The following is an 18,546-nucleotide window of genomic DNA, read 5'->3' on the forward strand; positions in this document are numbered from 1 at the left end:
AAAGTCCACCCCTTTCCCAGAATCCTCCATTCCTTTGGCTATTAGGTGGTGGGCAGCCTGGGACTTGTTGTCCCCTTTTCCAGCTGGGACTTGTTGTCCTCCTCTTCTCTGGCTAAGCACTGCCCTCCACTGCAGGAGGCGGGTCCAAGCGCTTGCTTGATAGGCAAATGAGGCTGCGGAGAAGCTGCAGGAGAAGGCATGTTTTATTTTTCTGACCAAAGAAGGAAAGCTCCGGCAAAAGCCGGAGCGTGCAAAAATTGCTACGAAACTCAGTTTCATTCCTCTCCACGGAAATCTTTAGTAAAAGGCGAAAGATTTTTACGATATGAAGAGAAACATGAGCATACCCAACACTGCCTTCCCCATCCTACCGCCATGGTTGCCGTCCTGTGCTAAGCCGCGGAGAGCTCCCAACTTCTGGAAAGGGGGGGGGGGGGGTCACTGCATGACACCCCCCAATTCCCCCCAAAAAGCTGCAAACCAGGAAAAGTCCACCCCTTTCCCAGAATCCTCCATTCCTTTGGCTATTAGGTGGTGGGCAGCCTGGGACTTGTTGTCCCCTTTTCCAGCTGGGACTTGTTGTCCTCCTCTTCTCTGGCTAAGCACTGCCCTCCACTGCAGGAGGCGGGTCCAAGCGCTTGCTTGATAGGCAAATGAGGCTGCGGAGAAGCTGCAGGAGAAGGCATGTTTTATTTTTCTGACCAAAGAAGGAAAGCTCCGGCAAAAGCCGGAGCGTGCAAAAATTGCTACGAAACTCAGTTTCATTCCTCTCCACGGAAATCTTTAGTAAAAGGCGAAAGATTTTTACGATATGAAGAGAAACATGAGCATACCCAACACTGCCTTCCCCATCCTACCGCCATGGTTGCCGTCCTGTGCTAAGCCGCGGAGAGCTCCCAACTTCTGGAAAGGGGGGGGGGGGGGGGTCACTGCATGACACCCCCCAAAAAGCTGCAAACCAGGAAAAGTCCACCCCTTTCCCAGAATCCTCCATTCCTTTGGCTATTAGGTGGTGGGCAGCCTGGGACTTGTTGTCCCCTTTTCCAGCTGGGACTTGTTGTCCTCCTCTTCTCTGGCTAAGCACTGCCCTCCACTGCAGGAGGCGGGTCCAAGCGCTTGCTTGATAGGCAAATGAGGCTGCGGAGAAGCTGCAGGAGAAGGCATGTTTTATTTTTCTGACCAAAGAAGGAAAGCTCCGGCAAAAGCCGGAGCGTGCAAAAATTGCTACGAAACTCAGTTTCATTCCTCTCCACGGAAATCTTTAGTAAAAGGCGAAAGATTTTTACGATATGAAGAGAAACATGAGCATACCCAACACTGCCTTCCCCATCCTACCGCCATGGTTGCCGTCCTGTGCTAAGCCGCGGAGAGCTCCCAACTTCTGGAAAGGGGGGGGGGGGGGTCACTGCATGACACCCCCCAATTCCCCCCAAAAAGCTGCAAACCAGGAAAAGTCCACCCCTTTCCCAGAATCCTCCATTCCTTTGGCTATTAGGTGGTGGGCAGCCTGGGACTTGTTGTCCCCTTTTCCAGCTGGGACTTGTTGTCCTCCTCTTCTCTGGCTAAGCACTGCCCTCCACTGCAGGAGGCGGGTCCAAGCGCTTGCTTGATAGGCAAATGAGGCTGCGGAGAAGCTGCAGGAGAAGGCATGTTTTATTTTTCTGACCAAAGAAGGAAAGCTCCGGCAAAAGCCGGAGCGTGCAAAAATTGCTACGAAACTCAGTTTCATTCCTCTCCACGGAAATCTTTAGTAAAAGGCGAAAGATTTTTACGATATGAAGAGAAACATGAGCATACCCAACACTGCCTTCCCCATCCTACCGCCATGGTTGCCGTCCTGTGCTAAGCCGCGGAGAGCTCCCAACTTCTGGAAAGGGGGGGGGGGGGGGGTCACTGCATGACACCCCCCAAAAAGCTGCAAACCAGGAAAAGTCCACCCCTTTCCCAGAATCCTCCATTCCTTTGGCTATTAGGTGGTGGGCAGCCTGGGACTTGTTGTCCCCTTTTCCAGCTGGGACTTGTTGTCCTCCTCTTCTCTGGCTAAGCACTGCCCTCCACTGCAGGAGGCGGGTCCAAGCGCTTGCTTGATAGGCAAATGAGGCTGCGGAGAAGCTGCAGGAGAAGGCATGTTTTATTTTTCTGACCAAAGAAGGAAAGCTCCGGCAAAAGCCGGAGCGTGCAAAAATTGCTACGAAACTCAGTTTCATTCCTCTCCACGGAAATCTTTAGTAAAAGGCGAAAGATTTTTACGATATGAAGAGAAACATGAGCATACCCAACACTGCCTTCCCCATCCTACCGCCATGGTTGCCGTCCTGTGCTAAGCCGCGGAGAGCTCCCAACTTCTGGAAAGGGGGGGGGGGGGGGTCACTGCATGACACCCCCCAATTCCCCCCAAAAAGCTGCAAACCAGGAAAAGTCCACCCCTTTCCCAGAATCCTCCATTCCTTTGGCTATTAGGTGGTGGGCAGCCTGGGACTTGTTGTCCCCTTTTCCAGCTGGGACTTGTTGTCCTCCTCTTCTCTGGCTAAGCACTGCCCTCCACTGCAGGAGGCGGGTCCAAGCGCTTGCTTGATAGGCAAATGAGGCTGCGGAGAAGCTGCAGGAGAAGGCATGTTTTATTTTTCTGACCAAAGAAGGAAAGCTCCGGCAAAAGCCGGAGCGTGCAAAAATTGCTACGAAACTCAGTTTCATTCCTCTCCACGGAAATCTTTAGTAAAAGGCGAAAGATTTTTACGATATGAAGAGAAACATGAGCATACCCAACACTGCCTTCCCCATCCTACCGCCATGGTTGCCGTCCTGTGCTAAGCCGCGGAGAGCTCCCAACTTCTGGAAAGGGGGGGGGGGGGGTCACTGCATGACACCCCCCAAAAAGCTGCAAACCAGGAAAAGTCCACCCCTTTCCCAGAATCCTCCATTCCTTTGGCTATTAGGTGGTGGGCAGCCTGGGACTTGTTGTCCCCTTTTCCAGCTGGGACTTGTTGTCCTCCTCTTCTCTGGCTAAGCACTGCCCTCCACTGCAGGAGGCGGGTCCAAGCGCTTGCTTGATAGGCAAATGAGGCTGCGGAGAAGCTGCAGGAGAAGGCATGTTTTATTTTTCTGACCAAAGAAGGAAAGCTCCGGCAAAAGCCGGAGCGTGCAAAAATTGCTACGAAACTCAGTTTCATTCCTCTCCACGGAAATCTTTAGTAAAAGGCGAAAGATTTTTACGATATGAAGAGAAACATGAGCATACCCAACACTGCCTTCCCCATCCTACCGCCATGGTTGCCGTCCTGTGCTAAGCCGCGGAGAGCTCCCAACTTCTGGAAAGGGGGGGGGGGGGGGTCACTGCATGACACCCCCCAAAAAGCTGCAAACCAGGAAAAGTCCACCCCTTTCCCAGAATCCTCCATTCCTTTGGCTATTAGGTGGTGGGCAGCCTGGGACTTGTTGTCCCCTTTTCCAGCTGGGACTTGTTGTCCTCCTCTTCTCTGGCTAAGCACTGCCCTCCACTGCAGGAGGCGGGTCCAAGCGCTTGCTTGATAGGCAAATGAGGCTGCGGAGAAGCTGCAGGAGAAGGCATGTTTTATTTTTCTGACCAAAGAAGGAAAGCTCCGGCAAAAGCCGGAGCGTGCAAAAATTGCTACGAAACTCAGTTTCATTCCTCTCCACGGAAATCTTTAGTAAAAGGCGAAAGATTTTTACGATATGAAGAGAAACATGAGCATACCCAACACTGCCTTCCCCATCCTACCGCCATGGTTGCCGTCCTGTGCTAAGCCGCGGAGAGCTCCCAACTTCTGGAAAGGGGGGGGGGGGGGGTCACTGCATGACACCCCCCAATTCCCCCCAAAAAGCTGCAAACCAGGAAAAGTCCACCCCTTTCCCAGAATCCTCCATTCCTTTGGCTATTAGGTGGTGGGCAGCCTGGGACTTGTTGTCCCCTTTTCCAGCTGGGACTTGTTGTCCTCCTCTTCTCTGGCTAAGCACTGCCCTCCACTGCAGGAGGCGGGTCCAAGCGCTTGCTTGATAGGCAAATGAGGCTGCGGAGAAGCTGCAGGAGAAGGCATGTTTTATTTTTCTGACCAAAGAAGGAAAGCTCCGGCAAAAGCCGGAGCGTGCAAAAATTGCTACGAAACTCAGTTTCATTCCTCTCCACGGAAATCTTTAGTAAAAGGCGAAAGATTTTTACGATATGAAGAGAAACATGAGCATACCCAACACTGCCTTCCCCATCCTACCGCCATGGTTGCCGTCCTGTGCTAAGCCGCGGAGAGCTCCCAACTTCTGGAAAGGGGGGGGGGGGGGTCACTGCATGACACCCCCCAATTCCCCCCAAAAAGCTGCAAACCAGGAAAAGTCCACCCCTTTCCCAGAATCCTCCATTCCTTTGGCTATTAGGTGGTGGGCAGCCTGGGACTTGTTGTCCCCTTTTCCAGCTGGGACTTGTTGTCCTCCTCTTCTCTGGCTAAGCACTGCCCTCCACTGCAGGAGGCGGGTCCAAGCGCTTGCTTGATAGGCAAATGAGGCTGCGGAGAAGCTGCAGGAGAAGGCATGTTTTATTTTTCTGACCAAAGAAGGAAAGCTCCGGCAAAAGCCGGAGCGTGCAAAAATTGCTACGAAACTCAGTTTCATTCCTCTCCACGGAAATCTTTAGTAAAAGGCGAAAGATTTTTACGATATGAAGAGAAACATGAGCATACCCAACACTGCCTTCCCCATCCTACCGCCATGGTTGCCGTCCTGTGCTAAGCCGCGGAGAGCTCCCAACTTCTGGAAAGGGGGGGGGGGGGGGTCACTGCATGACACCCCCCAAAAAGCTGCAAACCAGGAAAAGTCCACCCCTTTCCCAGAATCCTCCATTCCTTTGGCTATTAGGTGGTGGGCAGCCTGGGACTTGTTGTCCCCTTTTCCAGCTGGGACTTGTTGTCCTCCTCTTCTCTGGCTAAGCACTGCCCTCCACTGCAGGAGGCGGGTCCAAGCGCTTGCTTGATAGGCAAATGAGGCTGCGGAGAAGCTGCAGGAGAAGGCATGTTTTATTTTTCTGACCAAAGAAGGAAAGCTCCGGCAAAAGCTGGAGCGTGCAAAAATTGCTACGAAACTCAGTTTCATTCCTCTCCACGGAAATCTTTAGTAAAAGGCGAAAGATTTTTACGATATGAAGAGAAACATGAGCATACCCAACACTGCCTTCCCCATCCTACCGCCATGGTTGCCGTCCTGTGCTAAGCCGCGGAGAGCTCCCAACTTCTGGAAAGGGGGGGGGGGGGGGTCACTGCATGACACCCCCCAATTCCCCCCAAAAAGCTGCAAACCAGGAAAAGTCCACCCCTTTCCCAGAATCCTCCATTCCTTTGGCTATTAGGTGGTGGGCAGCCTGGGACTTGTTGTCCCCTTTTCCTTGTTGTCCCCTTTTCCAGCTGGGACTTGTTGTCCTCCTCTTCTCTGGCTAAGCACTGCCCTCCACTGCAGGAGGCGGGTCCAAGCGCTTGCTTGATAGGCAAATGAGGCTGCGGAGAAGCTGCAGGAGAAGGCATGTTTTATTTTTCTGACCAAAGAAGGAAAGCTCCGGCAAAAGCCGGAGCGTGCAAAAATTGCTACGAAACTCAGTTTCATTCCTCTCCACGGAAATCTTTAGTAAAAGGCGAAAGATTTTTACGATATGAAGAGAAACATGAGCATACCCAACACTGCCTTCCCCATCCTACCGCCATGGTTGCCGTCCTGTGCTAAGCCGCGGAGAGCTCCCAACTTCTGGAAAGGGGGGGGGGGGGGGTCACTGCATGACACCCCCCAAAAAGCTGCAAACCAGGAAAAGTCCACCCCTTTCCCAGAATCCTCCATTCCTTTGGCTATTAGGTGGTGGGCAGCCTGGGACTTGTTGTCCCCTTTTCCAGCTGGGACTTGTTGTCCTCCTCTTCTCTGGCTAAGCACTGCCCTCCACTGCAGGAGGCGGGTCCAAGCGCTTGCTTGATAGGCAAATGAGGCTGCGGAGAAGCTGCAGGAGAAGGCATGTTTTATTTTTCTGACCAAAGAAGGAAAGCTCCGGCAAAAGCCGGAGCGTGCAAAAATTGCTACGAAACTCAGTTTCATTCCTCTCCACGGAAATCTTTAGTAAAAGGCGAAAGATTTTTACGATATGAAGAGAAACATGAGCATACCCAACACTGCCTTCCCCATCCTACCGCCATGGTTGCCGTCCTGTGCTAAGCCGCGGAGAGCTCCCAACTTCTGGAAAGGGGGGGGGGGGGGTCACTGCATGACACCCCCCAATTCCCCCCAAAAAGCTGCAAACCAGGAAAAGTCCACCCCTTTCCCAGAATCCTCCATTCCTTTGGCTATTAGGTGGTGGGCAGCCTGGGACTTGTTGTCCCCTTTTCCAGCTGGGACTTGTTGTCCTCCTCTTCTCTGGCTAAGCACTGCCCTCCACTGCAGGAGGCGGGTCCAAGCGCTTGCTTGATAGGCAAATGAGGCTGCGGAGAAGCTGCAGGAGAAGGCATGTTTTATTTTTCTGACCAAAGAAGGAAAGCTCCGGCAAAAGCCGGAGCGTGCAAAAATTGCTACGAAACTCAGTTTCATTCCTCTCCACGGAAATCTTTAGTAAAAGGCGAAAGATTTTTACGATATGAAGAGAAACATGAGCATACCCAACACTGCCTTCCCCATCCTACCGCCATGGTTGCCGTCCTGTGCTAAGCCGCGGAGAGCTCCCAACTTCTGGAAAGGGGGGGGGGGGGGGTCACTGCATGACACCCCCCAAAAAGCTGCAAACCAGGAAAAGTCCACCCCTTTCCCAGAATCCTCCATTCCTTTGGCTATTAGGTGGTGGGCAGCCTGGGACTTGTTGTCCCCTTTTCCAGCTGGGACTTGTTGTCCTCCTCTTCTCTGGCTAAGCACTGCCCTCCACTGCAGGAGGCGGGTCCAAGCGCTTGCTTGATAGGCAAATGAGGCTGCGGAGAAGCTGCAGGAGAAGGCATGTTTTATTTTTCTGACCAAAGAAGGAAAGCTCCGGCAAAAGCCGGAGCGTGCAAAAATTGCTACGAAACTCAGTTTCATTCCTCTCCACGGAAATCTTTAGTAAAAGGCGAAAGATTTTTACGATATGAAGAGAAACATGAGCATACCCAACACTGCCTTCCCCATCCTACCGCCATGGTTGCCGTCCTGTGCTAAGCCGCGGAGAGCTCCCAACTTCTGGAAAGGGGGGGGGGGGGGGGGTCACTGCATGACACCCCCCAAAAAGCTGCAAACCAGGAAAAGTCCACCCCTTTCCCAGAATCCTCCATTCCTTTGGCTATTAGGTGGTGGGCAGCCTGGGACTTGTTGTCCCCTTTTCCAGCTGGGACTTGTTGTCCTCCTCTTCTCTGGCTAAGCACTGCCCTCCACTGCAGGAGGCGGGTCCAAGCGCTTGCTTGATAGGCAAATGAGGCTGCGGAGAAGCTGCAGGAGAAGGCATGTTTTATTTTTCTGACCAAAGAAGGAAAGCTCCGGCAAAAGCCGGAGCGTGCAAAAATTGCTACGAAACTCAGTTTCATTCCTCTCCACGGAAATCTTTAGTAAAAGGCGAAAGATTTTTACGATATGAAGAGAAACATGAGCATACCCAACACTGCCTTCCCCATCCTACCGCCATGGTTGCCGTCCTGTGCTAAGCCGCGGAGAGCTCCCAACTTCTGGAAAGGGGGGGGGGGGGGGGTCACTGCATGACACCCCCCAAAAAGCTGCAAACCAGGAAAAGTCCACCCCTTTCCCAGAATCCTCCATTCCTTTGGCTATTAGGTGGTGGGCAGCCTGGGACTTGTTGTCCCCTTTTCCAGCTGGGACTTGTTGTCCTCCTCTTCTCTGGCTAAGCACTGCCCTCCACTGCAGGAGGCGGGTCCAAGCGCTTGCTTGATAGGCAAATGAGGCTGCGGAGAAGCTGCAGGAGAAGGCATGTTTTATTTTTCTGACCAAAGAAGGAAAGCTCCGGCAAAAGCCGGAGCGTGCAAAAATTGCTACGAAACTCAGTTTCATTCCTCTCCACGGAAATCTTTAGTAAAAGGCGAAAGATTTTTACGATATGAAGAGAAACATGAGCATACCCAACACTGCCTTCCCCATCCTACCGCCATGGTTGCCGTCCTGTGCTAAGCCGCGGAGAGCTCCCAACTTCTGGAAAGGGGGGGGGGGGGGGGTCACTGCATGACACCCCCCAATTCCCCCCAAAAAGCTGCAAACCAGGAAAAGTCCACCCCTTTCCCAGAATCCTCCATTCCTTTGGCTATTAGGTGGTGGGCAGCCTGGGACTTGTTGTCCCCTTTTCCAGCTGGGACTTGTTGTCCTCCTCTTCTCTGGCTAAGCACTGCCCTCCACTGCAGGAGGCGGGTCCAAGCGCTTGCTTGATAGGCAAATGAGGCTGCGGAGAAGCTGCAGGAGAAGGCATGTTTTATTTTTCTGACCAAAGAAGGAAAGCTCCGGCAAAAGCCGGAGCGTGCAAAAATTGCTACGAAACTCAGTTTCATTCCTCTCCACGGAAATCTTTAGTAAAAGGCGAAAGATTTTTACGATATGAAGAGAAACATGAGCATACCCAACACTGCCTTCCCCATCCTACCGCCATGGTTGCCGTCCTGTGCTAAGCCGCGGAGAGCTCCCAACTTCTGGAAAGGGGGGGGGGGGGGGTCACTGCATGACACCCCCCAAAAAGCTGCAAACCAGGAAAAGTCCACCCCTTTCCCAGAATCCTCCATTCCTTTGGCTATTAGGTGGTGGGCAGCCTGGGACTTGTTGTCCCCTTTTCCAGCTGGGACTTGTTGTCCTCCTCTTCTCTGGCTAAGCACTGCCCTCCACTGCAGGAGGCGGGTCCAAGCGCTTGCTTGATAGGCAAATGAGGCTGCGGAGAAGCTGCAGGAGAAGGCATGTTTTATTTTTCTGACCAAAGAAGGAAAGCTCCGGCAAAAGCCGGAGCGTGCAAAAATTGCTACGAAACTCAGTTTCATTCCTCTCCACGGAAATCTTTAGTAAAAGGCGAAAGATTTTTACGATATGAAGAGAAACATGAGCATACCCAACACTGCCTTCCCCATCCTACCGCCATGGTTGCCGTCCTGTGCTAAGCCGCGGAGAGCTCCCAACTTCTGGAAAGGGGGGGGGGGGGGGTCACTGCATGACACCCCCCAAAAAGCTGCAAACCAGGAAAAGTCCACCCCTTTCCCAGAATCCTCCATTCCTTTGGCTATTAGGTGGTGGGCAGCCTGGGACTTGTTGTCCCCTTTTCCAGCTGGGACTTGTTGTCCTCCTCTTCTCTGGCTAAGCACTGCCCTCCACTGCAGGAGGCGGGTCCAAGCGCTTGCTTGATAGGCAAATGAGGCTGCGGAGAAGCTGCAGGAGAAGGCATGTTTTATTTTTCTGACCAAAGAAGGAAAGCTCCGGCAAAAGCCGGAGCGTGCAAAAATTGCTACGAAACTCAGTTTCATTCCTCTCCACGGAAATCTTTAGTAAAAGGCGAAAGATTTTTACGATATGAAGAGAAACATGAGCATACCCAACACTGCCTTCCCCATCCTACCGCCATGGTTGCCGTCCTGTGCTAAGCCGCGGAGAGCTCCTAACTTCTGGAAAGGGGGGGGGGGGTCACTGCATGACACCCCCCAATTCCCCCCAAAAAGCTGCAAACCAGGAAAAGTCCACCCCTTTCCCAGAATCCTCCATTCCTTTGGCTATTAGGTGGTGGGCAGCCTGGGACTTGTTGTCCCCTTTTCCAGCTGGGACTTGTTGTCCTCCTCTTCTCTGGCTAAGCACTGCCCTCCACTGCAGGAGGCGGGTCCAAGCGCTTGCTTGATAGGCAAATGAGGCTGCGGAGAAGCTGCAGGAGAAGGCATGTTTTATTTTTCTGACCAAAGAAGGAAAGCTCCGGCAAAAGCCGGAGCGTGCAAAAATTGCTACGAAACTCAGTTTCATTCCTCTCCACGGAAATCTTTAGTAAAAGGCGAAAGATTTTTACGATATGAAGAGAAACATGAGCATACCCAACACTGCCTTCCCCATCCTACCGCCATGGTTGCCGTCCTGTGCTAAGCCGCGGAGAGCTCCCAACTTCTGGAAAGGGGGGGGGGGGGTCACTGCATGACACCCCCCAATTCCCCCCAAAAAGCTGCAAACCAGGAAAAGTCCACCCCTTTCCCAGAATCCTCCATTCCTTTGGCTATTAGGTGGTGGGCAGCCTGGGACTTGTTGTCCCCTTTTCCAGCTGGGACTTGTTGTCCTCCTCTTCTCTGGCTAAGCACTGCCCTCCACTGCAGGAGGCGGGTCCAAGCGCTTGCTTGATAGGCAAATGAGGCTGCGGAGAAGCTGCAGGAGAAGGCATGTTTTATTTTTCTGACCAAAGAAGGAAAGCTCCGGCAAAAGCCGGAGCGTGCAAAAATTGCTACGAAACTCAGTTTCATTCCTCTCCACGGAAATCTTTAGTAAAAGGCGAAAGATTTTTACGATATGAAGAGAAACATGAGCATACCCAACACTGCCTTCCCCATCCTACCGCCATGGTTGCCGTCCTGTGCTAAGCCGCGGAGAGCTCCCAACTTCTGGAAAGGGGGGGGGGGGGGGTCACTGCATGACACCCCCCAAAAAGCTGCAAACCAGGAAAAGTCCACCCCTTTCCCAGAATCCTCCATTCCTTTGGCTATTAGGTGGTGGGCAGCCTGGGACTTGTTGTCCCCTTTTCCAGCTGGGACTTGTTGTCCTCCTCTTCTCTGGCTAAGCACTGCCCTCCACTGCAGGAGGCGGGTCCAAGCGCTTGCTTGATAGGCAAATGAGGCTGCGGAGAAGCTGCAGGAGAAGGCATGTTTTATTTTTCTGACCAAAGAAGGAAAGCTCCGGCAAAAGCCGGAGCGTGCAAAAATTGCTACGAAACTCAGTTTCATTCCTCTCCACGGAAATCTTTAGTAAAAGGCGAAAGATTTTTACGATATGAAGAGAAACATGAGCATACCCAACACTGCCTTCCCCATCCTACCGCCATGGTTGCCGTCCTGTGCTAAGCCGCGGAGAGCTCCCAACTTCTGGAAAGGGGGGGGGGGGGGGGGTCACTGCATGACACCCCCCAATTCCCCCCAAAAAGCTGCAAACCAGGAAAAGTCCACCCCTTTCCCAGAATCCTCCATTCCTTTGGCTATTAGGTGGTGGGCAGCCTGGGACTTGTTGTCCCCTTTTCCAGCTGGGACTTGTTGTCCTCCTCTTCTCTGGCTAAGCACTGCCCTCCACTGCAGGAGGCGGGTCCAAGCGCTTGCTTGATAGGCAAATGAGGCTGCGGAGAAGCTGCAGGAGAAGGCATGTTTTATTTTTCTGACCAAAGAAGGAAAGCTCCGGCAAAAGCCGGAGCGTGCAAAAATTGCTACGAAACTCAGTTTCATTCCTCTCCACGGAAATCTTTAGTAAAAGGCGAAAGATTTTTACGATATGAAGAGAAACATGAGCATACCCAACACTGCCTTCCCCATCCTACCGCCATGGTTGCCGTCCTGTGCTAAGCCGCGGAGAGCTCCCAACTTCTGGAAAGGGGGGGGGGGGGGGGGGTCACTGCATGACACCCCCCAAAAAGCTGCAAACCAGGAAAAGTCCACCCCTTTCCCAGAATCCTCCATTCCTTTGGCTATTAGGTGGTGGGCAGCCTGGGACTTGTTGTCCCCTTTTCCAGCTGGGACTTGTTGTCCTCCTCTTCTCTGGCTAAGCACTGCCCTCCACTGCAGGAGGCGGGTCCAAGCGCTTGCTTGATAGGCAAATGAGGCTGCGGAGAAGCTGCAGGAGAAGGCATGTTTTATTTTTCTGACCAAAGAAGGAAAGCTCCGGCAAAAGCCGGAGCGTGCAAAAATTGCTACGAAACTCAGTTTCATTCCTCTCCACGGAAATCTTTAGTAAAAGGCGAAAGATTTTTACAATATGAAGAGAAACATGAGCATACCCAACACTGCCTTCCCCATCCTACCGCCATGGTTGCCGTCCTGTGCTAAGCCGCGGAGAGCTCCCAACTTCTGGAAAGGGGGGGGGGGGGGGTCACTGCATGACACCCCCCAAAAAGCTGCAAACCAGGAAAAGTCCACCCCTTTCCCAGAATCCTCCATTCCTTTGGCTATTAGGTGGTGGGCAGCCTGGGACTTGTTGTCCCCTTTTCCAGCTGGGACTTGTTGTCCTCCTCTTCTCTGGCTAAGCACTGCCCTCCACTGCAGGAGGCGGGTCCAAGCGCTTGCTTGATAGGCAAATGAGGCTGCGGAGAAGCTGCAGGAGAAGGCATGTTTTATTTTTCTGACCAAAGAAGGAAAGCTCCGGCAAAAGCCGGAGCGTGCAAAAATTGCTACGAAACTCAGTTTCATTCCTCTCCACGGAAATCTTTAGTAAAAGGCGAAAGATTTTTACGATATGAAGAGAAACATGAGCATACCCAACACTGCCTTCCCCATCCTACCGCCATGGTTGCCGTCCTGTGCTAAGCCGCGGAGAGCTCCCAACTTCTGGAAAGGGGGGGGGGGGGGTCACTGCATGACACCCCCCAATTCCCCCCAAAAAGCTGCAAACCAGGAAAAGTCCACCCCTTTCCCAGAATCCTCCATTCCTTTGGCTATTAGGTGGTGGGCAGCCTGGGACTTGTTGTCCCCTTTTCCAGCTGGGACTTGTTGTCCTCCTCTTCTCTGGCTAAGCACTGCCCTCCACTGCAGGAGGCGGGTCCAAGCGCTTGCTTGATAGGCAAATGAGGCTGCGGAGAAGCTGCAGGAGAAGGCATGTTTTATTTTTCTGACCAAAGAAGGAAAGCTCCGGCAAAAGCCGGAGCGTGCAAAAATTGCTACGAAACTCAGTTTCATTCCTCTCCACGGAAATCTTTAGTAAAAGGCGAAAGATTTTTACGATATGAAGAGAAACATGAGCATACCCAACACTGCCTTCCCCATCCTACCGCCATGGTTGCCGTCCTGTGCTAAGCCGCGGAGAGCTCCCAACTTCTGGAAAGGGGGGGGGGGGGGTCACTGCATGACACCCCCCAATTCCCCCCAAAAAGCTGCAAACCAGGAAAAGTCCACCCCTTTCCCAGAATCCTCCATTCCTTTGGCTATTAGGTGGTGGGCAGCCTGGGACTTGTTGTCCCCTTTTCCAGCTGGGACTTGTTGTCCTCCTCTTCTCTGGCTAAGCACTGCCCTCCACTGCAGGAGGCGGGTCCAAGCGCTTGCTTGATAGGCAAATGAGGCTGCGGAGAAGCTGCAGGAGAAGGCATGTTTTATTTTTCTGACCAAAGAAGGAAAGCTCCGGCAAAAGCCGGAGCGTGCAAAAATTGCTACGAAACTCAGTTTCATTCCTCTCCACGGAAATCTTTAGTAAAAGGCGAAAGATTTTTACGATATGAAGAGAAACATGAGCATACCCAACACTGCCTTCCCCATCCTACCGCCATGGTTGCCGTCCTGTGCTAAGCCGCGGAGAGCTCCCAACTTCTGGAAAGGGGGGGGGGGGGTCACTGCATGACACCCCCCAATTCCCCCCAAAAAGCTGCAAACCAGGAAAAGTCCACCCCTTTCCCAGAATCCTCCATTCCTTTGGCTATTAGGTGGTGGGCAGCCTGGGACTTGTTGTCCCCTTTTCCAGCTGGGACTTGTTGTCCTCCTCTTCTCTGGCTAAGCACTGCCCTCCACTGCAGGAGGCGGGTCCAAGCGCTTGCTTGATAGGCAAATGAGGCTGCGGAGAAGCTGCAGGAGAAGGCATGTTTTATTTTTCTGACCAAAGAAGGAAAGCTCCGGCAAAAGCCGGAGCGTGCAAAAATTGCTACGAAACTCAGTTTCATTCCTCTCCACGGAAATCTTTAGTAAAAGGCGAAAGATTTTTACGATATGAAGAGAAACATGAGCATACCCAACACTGCCTTCCCCATCCTACCGCCATGGTTGCCGTCCTGTGCTAAGCCGCGGAGAGCTCCCAACTTCTGGAAAGGGGGGGGGGGGGGGTCACTGCATGACACCCCCCAATTCCCCCCAAAAAGCTGCAAACCAGGAAAAGTCCACCCCTTTCCCAGAATCCTCCATTCCTTTGGCTATTAGGTGGTGGGCAGCCTGGGACTTGTTGTCCCCTTTTCCAGCTGGGACTTGTTGTCCTCCTCTTCTCTGGCTAAGCACTGCCCTCCACTGCAGGAGGCGGGTCCAAGCGCTTGCTTGATAGGCAAATGAGGCTGCGGAGAAGCTGCAGGAGAAGGCATGTTTTATTTTTCTGACCAAAGAAGGAAAGCTCCGGCAAAAGCCGGAGCGTGCAAAAATTGCTACGAAACTCAGTTTCATTCCTCTCCACGGAAATCTTTAGTAAAAGGCGAAAGATTTTTACGATATGAAGAGAAACATGAGCATACCCAACACTGCCTTCCCCATCCTACCGCCATGGTTGCCGTCCTGTGCTAAGCCGCGGAGAGCTCCCAACTTCTGGAAAGGGGGGGGGGGGGGGGGTCACTGCATGACACCCCCCAAAAAGCTGCAAACCAGGAAAAGTCCACCCCTTTCCCAGAATCCTCCATTCCTTTGGCTATTAGGTGGTGGGCAGCCTGGGACTTGTTGTCCCCTTTTCCAGCTGGGACTTGTTGTCCTCCTCTTCTCTGGCTAAGCACTGCCCTCCACTGCAGGAGGCGGGTCCAAGCGCTTGCTTGATAGGCAAATGAGGCTGCGGAGAAGCTGCAGGAGAAGGCATGTTTTATTTTTCTGACCAAAGAAGGAAAGCTCCGGCAAAAGCCGGAGCGTGCAAAAATTGCTACGAAACTCAGTTTCATTCCTCTCCACGGAAATCTTTAGTAAAAGGCGAAAGATTTTTACGATATGAAGAGAAACATGAGCATACCCAACACTGCCTTCCCCATCCTACCGCCATGGTTGCCGTCCTGTGCTAAGCCGCGGAGAGCTCCCAACTTCTGGAAAGGGGGGGGGGGGGGGTCACTGCATGACACCCCCCAAAAAGCTGCAAACCAGGAAAAGTCCACCCCTTTCCCAGAATCCTCCATTCCTTTGGCTATTAGGTGGTGGGCAGCCTGGGACTTGTTGTCCCCTTTTCCAGCTGGGACTTGTTGTCCTCCTCTTCTCTGGCTAAGCACTGCCCTCCACTGCAGGAGGCGGGTCCAAGCGCTTGCTTGATAGGCAAATGAGGCTGCGGAGAAGCTGCAGGAGAAGGCATGTTTTATTTTTCTGACCAAAGAAGGAAAGCTCCGGCAAAAGCCGGAGCGTGCAAAAATTGCTACGAAACTCAGTTTCATTCCTCTCCACGGAAATCTTTAGTAAAAGGCGAAAGATTTTTACGATATGAAGAGAAACATGAGCATACCCAACACTGCCTTCCCCATCCTACCGCCATGGTTGCCGTCCTGTGCTAAGCCGCGGAGAGCTCCTAACTTCTGGAAAGGGGGGGGGGGGTCACTGCATGACACCCCCCAATTCCCCCCAAAAAGCTGCAAACCAGGAAAAGTCCACCCCTTTCCCAGAATCCTCCATTCCTTTGGCTATTAGGTGGTGGGCAGCCTGGGACTTGTTGTCCCCTTTTCCAGCTGGGACTTGTTGTCCTCCTCTTCTCTGGCTAAGCACTGCCCTCCACTGCAGGAGGCGGGTCCAAGCGCTTGCTTGATAGGCAAATGAGGCTGCGGAGAAGCTGCAGGAGAAGGCATGTTTTATTTTTCTGACCAAAGAAGGAAAGCTCCGGCAAAAGCCGGAGCGTGCAAAAATTGCTACGAAACTCAGTTTCATTCCTCTCCACGGAAATCTTTAGTAAAAGGCGAAAGATTTTTACGATATGAAGAGAAACATGAGCATACCCAACACTGCCTTCCCCATCCTACCGCCATGGTTGCCGTCCTGTGCTAAGCCGCGGAGAGCTCCCAACTTCTGGAAAGGGGGGGGGGGGGTCACTGCATGACACCCCCCAATTCCCCCCAAAAAGCTGCAAACCAGGAAAAGTCCACCCCTTTCCCAGAATCCTCCATTCCTTTGGCTATTAGGTGGTGGGCAGCCTGGGACTTGTTGTCCCCTTTTCCAGCTGGGACTTGTTGTCCTCCTCTTCTCTGGCTAAGCACTGCCCTCCACTGCAGGAGGCGGGTCCAAGCGCTTGCTTGATAGGCAAATGAGGCTGCGGAGAAGCTGCAGGAGAAGGCATGTTTTATTTTTCTGACCAAAGAAGGAAAGCTCCGGCAAAAGCCGGAGCGTGCAAAAATTGCTACGAAACTCAGTTTCATTCCTCTCCACGGAAATCTTTAGTAAAAGGCGAAAGATTTTTACGATATGAAGAGAAACATGAGCATACCCAACACTGCCTTCCCCATCCTACCGCCATGGTTGCCGTCCTGTGCTAAGCCGCGGAGAGCTCCCAACTTCTGGAAAGGGGGGGGGGGGGGGTCACTGCATGACACCCCCCAAAAAGCTGCAAACCAGGAAAAGTCCACCCCTTTCCCAGAATCCTCCATTCCTTTGGCTATTAGGTGGTGGGCAGCCTGGGACTTGTTGTCCCCTTTTCCAGCTGGGACTTGTTGTCCTCCTCTTCTCTGGCTAAGCACTGCCCTCCACTGCAGGAGGCGGGTCCAAGCGCTTGCTTGATAGGCAAATGAGGCTGCGGAGAAGCTGCAGGAGAAGGCATGTTTTATTTTTCTGACCAAAGAAGGAAAGCTCCGGCAAAAGCCGGAGCGTGCAAAAATTGCTACGAAACTCAGTTTCATTCCTCTCCACGGAAATCTTTAGTAAAAGGCGAAAGATTTTTACGATATGAAGAGAAACATGAGCATACCCAACACTGCCTTCCCCATCCTACCGCCATGGTTGCCGTCCTGTGCTAAGCCGCGGAGAGCTCCCAACTTCTGGAAAGGGGGGGGGGGGGGGTCACTGCATGACACCCCCCAAAAAGCTGCAAACCAGGAAAAGTCCACCCCTTTCCCAGAATCCTCCATTCCTTTGGCTATTAGGTGGTGGGCAGCCTGGGACTTGTTGTCCCCTTTTCCAGCTGGGACTTGTTGTCCTCCTCTTCTCTGGCTAAGCACTGCCCTCCACTGCAGGAGGCGGGTCCAAGCGCTTGCTTGATAGGCAAATGAGGCTGCGGAGAAGCTGCAGGAGAAGGCATGTTTTATTTTTCTGACCAAAGAAGGAAAGCTCCGGCAAAAGCCGGAGCGTGCAAAAATTGCTACGAAACTCAGTTTCATTCCTCTCCACGGAAATCTTTAGTAAAAGGCGAAAGATTTTTACGATATGAAGAGAAACATGAGCATACCCAACACTGCCTTCCCCATCCTACCGCCATGGTTGCCGTCCTGTGCTAAGCCGCGGAGAGCTCCCAACTTCTGGAAAGGGGGGGGGGGGGGGGTCACTGCATGACACCCCCCAATTCCCCCCAAAAAGCTGCAAACCAGGAAAAGTCCACCCCTTTCCCAGAATCCTCCATTCCTTTGGCTATTAGGTGGTGGGCAGCCTGGGACTTGTTGTCCCCTTTTCCAGCTGGGACTTGTTGTCCTCCTCTTCTCTGGCTAAGCACTGCCCTCCACTGCAGGAGGCGGGTCCAAGCGCTTGCTTGATAGGCAAATGAGGCTGCGGAGAAGCTGCAGGAGAAGGCATGTTTTATTTTTCTGACCAAAGAAGGAAAGCTCCGGCAAAAGCCGGAGCGTGCAAAAATTGCTACGAAACTCAGTTTCATTCCTCTCCACGGAAATCTTTAGTAAAAGGCGAAAGATTTTTACGATATGAAGAGAAACATGAGCATACCCAACACTGCCTTCCCCATCCTACCGCCATGGTTGCCGTCCTGTGCTAAGCCGCGGAGAGCTCCCAACTTCTGGAAAGGGGGGGGGGGGGGGGTCACTGCATGACACCCCCCAAAAAGCTGCAAACCAGGAAAAGTCCACCCCTTTCCCAGAATCCTCCATTCCTTTGGCTATTAGGTGGTGGGCAGCCTGGGACTTGTTGTCCCCTTTTCCAGCTGGGACTTGTTGTCCTCCTCTTCTCTGGCTAAGCACTGCCCTCCACTGCAGGAGGCGGGTCCAAGCGCTTGCTTGATAGGCAAATGAGGCTGCGGAGAAGCTGCAGGAGAAGGCATGTTTTATTTTTCTGACCAAAGAAGGAAAGCTCCGGCAAAAGCCGGAGCGTGCAAAAATTGCTACGAAACTCAGTTTCATTCCTCTCCACGGAAATCTTTAGTAAAAGGCGAAAGATTTTTACGATATGAAGAGAAACATGAGCATACCCAACACTGCCTTCCCCATCCTACCGCCATGGTTGCCGTCCTGTGCTAAGCCGCGGAGAGCTCCCAACTTCTGGAAAGGGGGGGGGGGGGGGTCACTGCATGACACCCCCCAAAAAGCTGCAAACCAGGAAAAGTCCACCCCTTTCCCAGAATCCTCCATTCCTTTGGCTATTAGGTGGTGGGCAGCCTGGGACTTGTTGTCCCCTTTTCCAGCTGGGACTTGTTGTCCTCCTCTTCTCTGGCTAAGCACTGCCCTCCACTGCAGGAGGCGGGTCCAAGCGCTTGCTTGATAGGCAAATGAGGCTGCGGAGAAGCTGCAGGAGAAGGCATGTTTTATTTTTCTGACCAAAGAAGGAA

General features: G+C 52.7%; 38 non-coding genes across 38 annotated transcripts; all 38 read right to left on the reverse strand.

The window, feature by feature from the left end:
- Positions 1-227: 227 nt before the first annotated feature.
- On the reverse strand, positions 228-345 carry LOC130278157 (U5 spliceosomal RNA). The gene has a single exon (XR_008845821.1). It is a non-coding gene; the product is annotated as a U5 spliceosomal RNA (small nuclear RNA).
- A 368-nt stretch (positions 346-713) lies between these two features.
- Positions 714-831, reverse strand: LOC130278158 (U5 spliceosomal RNA). The gene has a single exon (XR_008845822.1). It is a non-coding gene; the product is annotated as a U5 spliceosomal RNA (small nuclear RNA).
- A 360-nt stretch (positions 832-1,191) lies between these two features.
- On the reverse strand, positions 1,192-1,309 carry LOC130278160 (U5 spliceosomal RNA). Its single transcript, XR_008845823.1, has one exon. It is a non-coding gene; the product is annotated as a U5 spliceosomal RNA (small nuclear RNA).
- Positions 1,310-1,677: 368 nt separating this feature from the next.
- LOC130278162 (U5 spliceosomal RNA) lies at positions 1,678-1,795 on the reverse strand. The gene has a single exon (XR_008845824.1). It is a non-coding gene; the product is annotated as a U5 spliceosomal RNA (small nuclear RNA).
- Positions 1,796-2,155: 360 nt separating this feature from the next.
- On the reverse strand, positions 2,156-2,273 carry LOC130278163 (U5 spliceosomal RNA). The gene has a single exon (XR_008845825.1). It is a non-coding gene; the product is annotated as a U5 spliceosomal RNA (small nuclear RNA).
- Positions 2,274-2,642: 369 nt separating this feature from the next.
- LOC130278164 (U5 spliceosomal RNA) lies at positions 2,643-2,760 on the reverse strand. The gene has a single exon (XR_008845826.1). It is a non-coding gene; the product is annotated as a U5 spliceosomal RNA (small nuclear RNA).
- A 358-nt stretch (positions 2,761-3,118) lies between these two features.
- Positions 3,119-3,236, reverse strand: LOC130278165 (U5 spliceosomal RNA). The gene has a single exon (XR_008845827.1). It is a non-coding gene; the product is annotated as a U5 spliceosomal RNA (small nuclear RNA).
- A 359-nt stretch (positions 3,237-3,595) lies between these two features.
- Positions 3,596-3,713, reverse strand: LOC130278166 (U5 spliceosomal RNA). The gene has a single exon (XR_008845828.1). It is a non-coding gene; the product is annotated as a U5 spliceosomal RNA (small nuclear RNA).
- A 369-nt stretch (positions 3,714-4,082) lies between these two features.
- Positions 4,083-4,200, reverse strand: LOC130278167 (U5 spliceosomal RNA). Its single transcript, XR_008845829.1, has one exon. It is a non-coding gene; the product is annotated as a U5 spliceosomal RNA (small nuclear RNA).
- Positions 4,201-4,568: 368 nt separating this feature from the next.
- On the reverse strand, positions 4,569-4,686 carry LOC130278168 (U5 spliceosomal RNA). Its single transcript, XR_008845830.1, has one exon. It is a non-coding gene; the product is annotated as a U5 spliceosomal RNA (small nuclear RNA).
- A 359-nt stretch (positions 4,687-5,045) lies between these two features.
- On the reverse strand, positions 5,046-5,163 carry LOC130278293 (U5 spliceosomal RNA). The gene has a single exon (XR_008845945.1). It is a non-coding gene; the product is annotated as a U5 spliceosomal RNA (small nuclear RNA).
- A 386-nt stretch (positions 5,164-5,549) lies between these two features.
- Positions 5,550-5,667, reverse strand: LOC130278169 (U5 spliceosomal RNA). Its single transcript, XR_008845831.1, has one exon. It is a non-coding gene; the product is annotated as a U5 spliceosomal RNA (small nuclear RNA).
- Positions 5,668-6,026: 359 nt separating this feature from the next.
- On the reverse strand, positions 6,027-6,144 carry LOC130278170 (U5 spliceosomal RNA). Its single transcript, XR_008845832.1, has one exon. It is a non-coding gene; the product is annotated as a U5 spliceosomal RNA (small nuclear RNA).
- A 368-nt stretch (positions 6,145-6,512) lies between these two features.
- LOC130278172 (U5 spliceosomal RNA) lies at positions 6,513-6,630 on the reverse strand. Its single transcript, XR_008845833.1, has one exon. It is a non-coding gene; the product is annotated as a U5 spliceosomal RNA (small nuclear RNA).
- Positions 6,631-6,989: 359 nt separating this feature from the next.
- LOC130278173 (U5 spliceosomal RNA) lies at positions 6,990-7,107 on the reverse strand. Its single transcript, XR_008845834.1, has one exon. It is a non-coding gene; the product is annotated as a U5 spliceosomal RNA (small nuclear RNA).
- Positions 7,108-7,468: 361 nt separating this feature from the next.
- On the reverse strand, positions 7,469-7,586 carry LOC130278174 (U5 spliceosomal RNA). Its single transcript, XR_008845835.1, has one exon. It is a non-coding gene; the product is annotated as a U5 spliceosomal RNA (small nuclear RNA).
- A 360-nt stretch (positions 7,587-7,946) lies between these two features.
- Positions 7,947-8,064, reverse strand: LOC130278175 (U5 spliceosomal RNA). The gene has a single exon (XR_008845836.1). It is a non-coding gene; the product is annotated as a U5 spliceosomal RNA (small nuclear RNA).
- A 370-nt stretch (positions 8,065-8,434) lies between these two features.
- On the reverse strand, positions 8,435-8,552 carry LOC130278176 (U5 spliceosomal RNA). Its single transcript, XR_008845837.1, has one exon. It is a non-coding gene; the product is annotated as a U5 spliceosomal RNA (small nuclear RNA).
- Positions 8,553-8,911: 359 nt separating this feature from the next.
- On the reverse strand, positions 8,912-9,029 carry LOC130278177 (U5 spliceosomal RNA). The gene has a single exon (XR_008845838.1). It is a non-coding gene; the product is annotated as a U5 spliceosomal RNA (small nuclear RNA).
- Positions 9,030-9,388: 359 nt separating this feature from the next.
- LOC130278178 (U5 spliceosomal RNA) lies at positions 9,389-9,506 on the reverse strand. Its single transcript, XR_008845839.1, has one exon. It is a non-coding gene; the product is annotated as a U5 spliceosomal RNA (small nuclear RNA).
- A 366-nt stretch (positions 9,507-9,872) lies between these two features.
- Positions 9,873-9,990, reverse strand: LOC130278179 (U5 spliceosomal RNA). Its single transcript, XR_008845840.1, has one exon. It is a non-coding gene; the product is annotated as a U5 spliceosomal RNA (small nuclear RNA).
- A 367-nt stretch (positions 9,991-10,357) lies between these two features.
- LOC130278180 (U5 spliceosomal RNA) lies at positions 10,358-10,475 on the reverse strand. Its single transcript, XR_008845841.1, has one exon. It is a non-coding gene; the product is annotated as a U5 spliceosomal RNA (small nuclear RNA).
- A 359-nt stretch (positions 10,476-10,834) lies between these two features.
- Positions 10,835-10,952, reverse strand: LOC130278181 (U5 spliceosomal RNA). The gene has a single exon (XR_008845842.1). It is a non-coding gene; the product is annotated as a U5 spliceosomal RNA (small nuclear RNA).
- A 371-nt stretch (positions 10,953-11,323) lies between these two features.
- On the reverse strand, positions 11,324-11,441 carry LOC130278183 (U5 spliceosomal RNA). Its single transcript, XR_008845844.1, has one exon. It is a non-coding gene; the product is annotated as a U5 spliceosomal RNA (small nuclear RNA).
- Positions 11,442-11,803: 362 nt separating this feature from the next.
- On the reverse strand, positions 11,804-11,921 carry LOC130278288 (U5 spliceosomal RNA). Its single transcript, XR_008845940.1, has one exon. It is a non-coding gene; the product is annotated as a U5 spliceosomal RNA (small nuclear RNA).
- A 359-nt stretch (positions 11,922-12,280) lies between these two features.
- LOC130278184 (U5 spliceosomal RNA) lies at positions 12,281-12,398 on the reverse strand. Its single transcript, XR_008845845.1, has one exon. It is a non-coding gene; the product is annotated as a U5 spliceosomal RNA (small nuclear RNA).
- Positions 12,399-12,766: 368 nt separating this feature from the next.
- Positions 12,767-12,884, reverse strand: LOC130278185 (U5 spliceosomal RNA). The gene has a single exon (XR_008845846.1). It is a non-coding gene; the product is annotated as a U5 spliceosomal RNA (small nuclear RNA).
- Positions 12,885-13,252: 368 nt separating this feature from the next.
- Positions 13,253-13,370, reverse strand: LOC130278186 (U5 spliceosomal RNA). Its single transcript, XR_008845847.1, has one exon. It is a non-coding gene; the product is annotated as a U5 spliceosomal RNA (small nuclear RNA).
- A 367-nt stretch (positions 13,371-13,737) lies between these two features.
- LOC130278187 (U5 spliceosomal RNA) lies at positions 13,738-13,855 on the reverse strand. The gene has a single exon (XR_008845848.1). It is a non-coding gene; the product is annotated as a U5 spliceosomal RNA (small nuclear RNA).
- Positions 13,856-14,224: 369 nt separating this feature from the next.
- Positions 14,225-14,342, reverse strand: LOC130278189 (U5 spliceosomal RNA). The gene has a single exon (XR_008845850.1). It is a non-coding gene; the product is annotated as a U5 spliceosomal RNA (small nuclear RNA).
- Positions 14,343-14,703: 361 nt separating this feature from the next.
- Positions 14,704-14,821, reverse strand: LOC130278190 (U5 spliceosomal RNA). Its single transcript, XR_008845851.1, has one exon. It is a non-coding gene; the product is annotated as a U5 spliceosomal RNA (small nuclear RNA).
- Positions 14,822-15,180: 359 nt separating this feature from the next.
- Positions 15,181-15,298, reverse strand: LOC130278191 (U5 spliceosomal RNA). Its single transcript, XR_008845852.1, has one exon. It is a non-coding gene; the product is annotated as a U5 spliceosomal RNA (small nuclear RNA).
- Positions 15,299-15,664: 366 nt separating this feature from the next.
- On the reverse strand, positions 15,665-15,782 carry LOC130278192 (U5 spliceosomal RNA). The gene has a single exon (XR_008845853.1). It is a non-coding gene; the product is annotated as a U5 spliceosomal RNA (small nuclear RNA).
- A 367-nt stretch (positions 15,783-16,149) lies between these two features.
- On the reverse strand, positions 16,150-16,267 carry LOC130278193 (U5 spliceosomal RNA). Its single transcript, XR_008845854.1, has one exon. It is a non-coding gene; the product is annotated as a U5 spliceosomal RNA (small nuclear RNA).
- A 359-nt stretch (positions 16,268-16,626) lies between these two features.
- LOC130278195 (U5 spliceosomal RNA) lies at positions 16,627-16,744 on the reverse strand. Its single transcript, XR_008845855.1, has one exon. It is a non-coding gene; the product is annotated as a U5 spliceosomal RNA (small nuclear RNA).
- Positions 16,745-17,103: 359 nt separating this feature from the next.
- Positions 17,104-17,221, reverse strand: LOC130278196 (U5 spliceosomal RNA). Its single transcript, XR_008845856.1, has one exon. It is a non-coding gene; the product is annotated as a U5 spliceosomal RNA (small nuclear RNA).
- A 370-nt stretch (positions 17,222-17,591) lies between these two features.
- On the reverse strand, positions 17,592-17,709 carry LOC130278197 (U5 spliceosomal RNA). The gene has a single exon (XR_008845857.1). It is a non-coding gene; the product is annotated as a U5 spliceosomal RNA (small nuclear RNA).
- Positions 17,710-18,069: 360 nt separating this feature from the next.
- LOC130278198 (U5 spliceosomal RNA) lies at positions 18,070-18,187 on the reverse strand. Its single transcript, XR_008845858.1, has one exon. It is a non-coding gene; the product is annotated as a U5 spliceosomal RNA (small nuclear RNA).
- Positions 18,188-18,546: the final 359 nt, after the last annotated feature.

The sequence above is a fragment of the Hyla sarda genome, chromosome 6, assembly GCF_029499605.1.
Source record: "Hyla sarda isolate aHylSar1 chromosome 6, aHylSar1.hap1, whole genome shotgun sequence".
Classification (NCBI taxonomy): domain Eukaryota; kingdom Metazoa; phylum Chordata; class Amphibia; order Anura; family Hylidae; genus Hyla; species Hyla sarda.